Below are 4,006 nucleotides of genomic sequence, written 5' to 3' on the forward strand. Positions count from 1 at the left end.
CCCACCCGTCCTGCACCGGGCCGTCCTCCCCTGCACGGCTGCCGTGGGCAGCACCGCCGCCGGTTCCCTCCTGCGCATCTGCCGCCGCTGGTCACCACTGAAGCGGGGCACCACCTCCCCCTCTGCCCCAAGCCCCCCTCTGCCACCCCACGGTGAGCACCGCTCCCCATCTCTATTTGTATTCTTTTAGATGGATAGATGTATGGATTGCAGTATGTGGATGGATTTATAGATGTATGTAAGGATGGATGCATAGATGGATGTATGTATAAGGTTGTTCTGCCTAAATTTTTTAGTATAAGGTTGTTCTGCAAGGCAAAATTTCAACTTTTGATTAATGCTCGTAGGAAATTAAATGCTCAGTTTTTTGAAACATGCTTAGATTGGAGAAGACAAGCCAGAGAGTCTAGTCTTGCTACACATATATATATAGTTGTCAATTGTGAGATGATGTTGATAATGTTTTTATCAGATTGTTTCATGAGTGCTTATGTTGGTTGTGCCAGTGCTTTTCATGTGCAGGGATTTTCTCTTCACCTCGAGGAGCATTGTCCGTCCCGTTGCCATTGTCATCGTTGTTCAACTACCACCTCTACGGTCTCGGGGTGAGCTTGACTGTCATCTCCTCCCCCTCCCCTATTTGCTTCGTTCCGTTCGTCGTGCCGATGCCACTAGATTTTATTTTCATGTCAAGTCTCGTAACCTAGGCGTCTCCCGTTCGAAATGGTGGCATCTATAAATATGCATGTCTTTGCATATTTATAACCGTCGTCCTTTCGAATTGTCCACATTATCCATGGACAGCCCGAGTACGTGTAGATTGGGTTTCGTTTCCCGTGCTCTACTTCGGTCCTCGGCAAAATTTCGTCAGCGCCACCTCGTTGTTCTCCGGGTGCACATTCTCTCGGCTTGTTGTCGAGACGTGTATCTGGAGAACAGCGGGGAGGTGCTGCCGAAATTTTGCCGAGGACCGGAGTAGAGCACGGGAAACGAACCCAATCTACACGTACTCGGGTGGGATTAGGACCCATCTTTACCTATTAGAGATAGGATTCAATCCATGGATGCACGTTTCCCTTTTGTATGGTAAAAAATTAAAATCATGGCGTAAATAATATGACAATGGTAATTAGGTGTGTATCTAGTCTTAATTACATTATACATATCTTGATGAATATGAATTTGGTGCCCCTACTGTTAGTGCAAGTACCAGTATGGATGATCGTGAGTGGATGTACACTGGACACCCTAGTCAGGCTGGCATGACCACTGAATAGGTAACGAAGACCAACGAATTTGTGGAGGCAACATTTGCTAGAGGCCAAAGAAAAAGTTGGTGCCCCTGCTTGAAGTGTCGCAACGGCACAGAACAGTCGAAGAAGACGATGTGTGTGCACCTGCAGAAGCATGGGTTTAAGCGTGGGTATACCCGATGGACCCTTCATGGCGAGCCTGAACATAGCAGAGAGGAGGTGGTGCGTCGGCGAACCGACAACAATGGTACCGGATAGTTGACATCATAGCTGACTTCAACGATGCACGTGAAGAGGGATCAGAGGAAGAACCGGAGGAGTCTGCGAGGGCCTTCTTAGAAATGTTGAATTCCTCACAACAACCTCTTCACGACCACACAAACCAATGTCAGCTGGATGCCATTGCACAAGCAATGTCTATAAAGACCCAGTTCAACATGAGCAGAGACTGCTTTAATTCGATGGTGACATCTTGGGGTCGCTCTCTCCCCGAAGGTCACAAACTGGCTACAAGTTGGTATGAAGCGAAGAAAATCATTCGTGCACTTAAGATGCCCTATGAGCAGATACATGCTTGTCCAAACGGATGTGTCTTATTTACGAAAGAGTATGCCGATGACACGTATTGGGCCAAGTGCAAAGCCTCTAGGTATGTCGAGAGAGACCTCAGTGATGGTACGAAGAAGCAGAGCAAAGTCCCCGCAAATGTTCTTCGATATTTTCCAATCTTGCCAAGAATTCAACGCCTTTACTTGAACGAAGATACAGCCAAACAGATGACATGGCACAAATATGGGATAATACACGACAAAGATGATCATGGGAGACCGATGCTGATACATCCGTCTTGTGCCCAAGCTTGGAAGAGTTTCGATCGCATACATCATGAGAAAGCAAAAGAGGCAAAGAATGCACGAGTTGCCATCGGACTCGATGGGTTCAATCCGTTTGGTATGGTGTCAAAGACATATAGTTGTTGGCCCGTGTTTGTTGTTCCCCTCAACCCTCCCCCCCCCCCGGCACCATAATGCAACGCAAGCACATGTTCCTGTTGTTGATAATTCCAAGACCCAAGTATCCAGGGAAGAATATAAGTGTGTACATGCAACCACTGGTAGATGAGTTGAAAGAAGCTTGGGTGAACGGGATACGGACATACGACGCTGCTAGCAAAAAGAACTTCACAATGCATGTTTGGTACCAGTACTCATTTCATGACTTCCCGGCGTATTCACTTTTCATGGGGTGGTCTGTGCATGGGAGGTTCCCATGCCCAAGGTGCAAGGCAAGCATGAAGTGCCGTTGGTTGCAGCATGGTCGCAAGTATTCTTGCTTCAATTTTCATAGACAACATTTGCATCTTGACCATCCATTCAGAAAAGACAAGAAGAACTTCATGAAAGGTGAAGTCGTTGAACACTCGGCACCACCTGAGATGACGGTGAACAAATTCGTGATCAACTAAATGCTCTCCAGCCTGATCCCAAACGTCCAGGGTATTTCTTGGGATATAACGAAGAACACGCGTGGACTCATAAGCCATGCTTATGGGATCTCCCCTACTTCCACCAGCTCGAGCTTCCACATAATATTGATGTAATGCACACTGAAAAGAATATCACCAAGGCCATTTTTGGCACATTGTTCAACATTGCTGAGAAGACGAAGGATAATACTAAGGCTAGACTTGATGTAATGAAGCTATGTCATAGACCCGAACAAAACTTGCGACAACCCGAGGGCAAGAAAAACTGGAGGATGCCAAAGGCGAGGTTTGTTCTTACTAGGGAACAAAAGAAGGAGATACTCATGTGGTTCAAAACTTTGTTGTTCCCTGATGGGTATGCAGCGAACCTTATGAGGGCAGTGAATCTTGATAAATTGAAGCTCAACGGGATGAAGACTCATGATTGGCACATATGGCTTGAGCGGTTAATGCCGGTGATGATTCGAGGCTATATCCCTGAGGATGATTGGGAAGTATTGGCAGAGCTTAGCTATTTCTTCCGTGTTCTTTGTGCTAAAGAAGTATCTCCTACTGTGATAGAAGAGATGGAAGAACGGGCCCCCGAGTTGCTCTGCAAGCTAGAGAAGATCTTTCCACCAGGATTCTTCAATCCGATGGAACATATGATTTTACACCTCCCTTCCGAGGCAAGAATGGGTGGCCCTGTGCAGAATCGTTGGTGCTATGGACTTGAGAGAATGCAGAAGACTCTTCGAGCTAAATGTAGAAATAAATGTAGAATTGAAGCCTCCATAGCCGAGGCATTCTTGGCAGAGGAGATTACAAACTTCACGACATCACGCTATGCGGCCAATATTCCAATCTTGCATAATGCAAAGTCTCGATACAATACTGGCGACCCTAAACATGAATCCAAGCTCAGCCTCTTCAAAGGGCAACTCGGACCTGTGGGTGCTTCTGGTTCAAAGCATTTGGATCCGAAAGAGTGGAAATCGCTTATGTTGTATATCCTCACCAACCTTCAAGAAGTGCGGCCGTACATTGAGTAAGTGTTGGTACATCATGTAACATTTACTCACATGTTTCTCTCTTAACTCCGCTCATTTCTCATTGGGCAGTTAATTCATTGCCCAATTCTCGAATGGAGGGGTCGAACGTGATTCACTTGAAGAGTATGAGCTTCTTGCTGGTGAAGGAGACGGCAATTATGGTTTCATTTCTTGGTTCAGAGAAAAGGTAAGGTATACTTCTTGGAACACTTGAAGTTGGTATTACGTGCGACTAA

The sequence above is a fragment of the Triticum dicoccoides genome, chromosome 3B (genome assembly GCF_002162155.2).
Source record: "Triticum dicoccoides isolate Atlit2015 ecotype Zavitan chromosome 3B, WEW_v2.0, whole genome shotgun sequence".
Lineage (NCBI taxonomy): Eukaryota > Viridiplantae > Streptophyta > Magnoliopsida > Poales > Poaceae > Triticum > Triticum dicoccoides.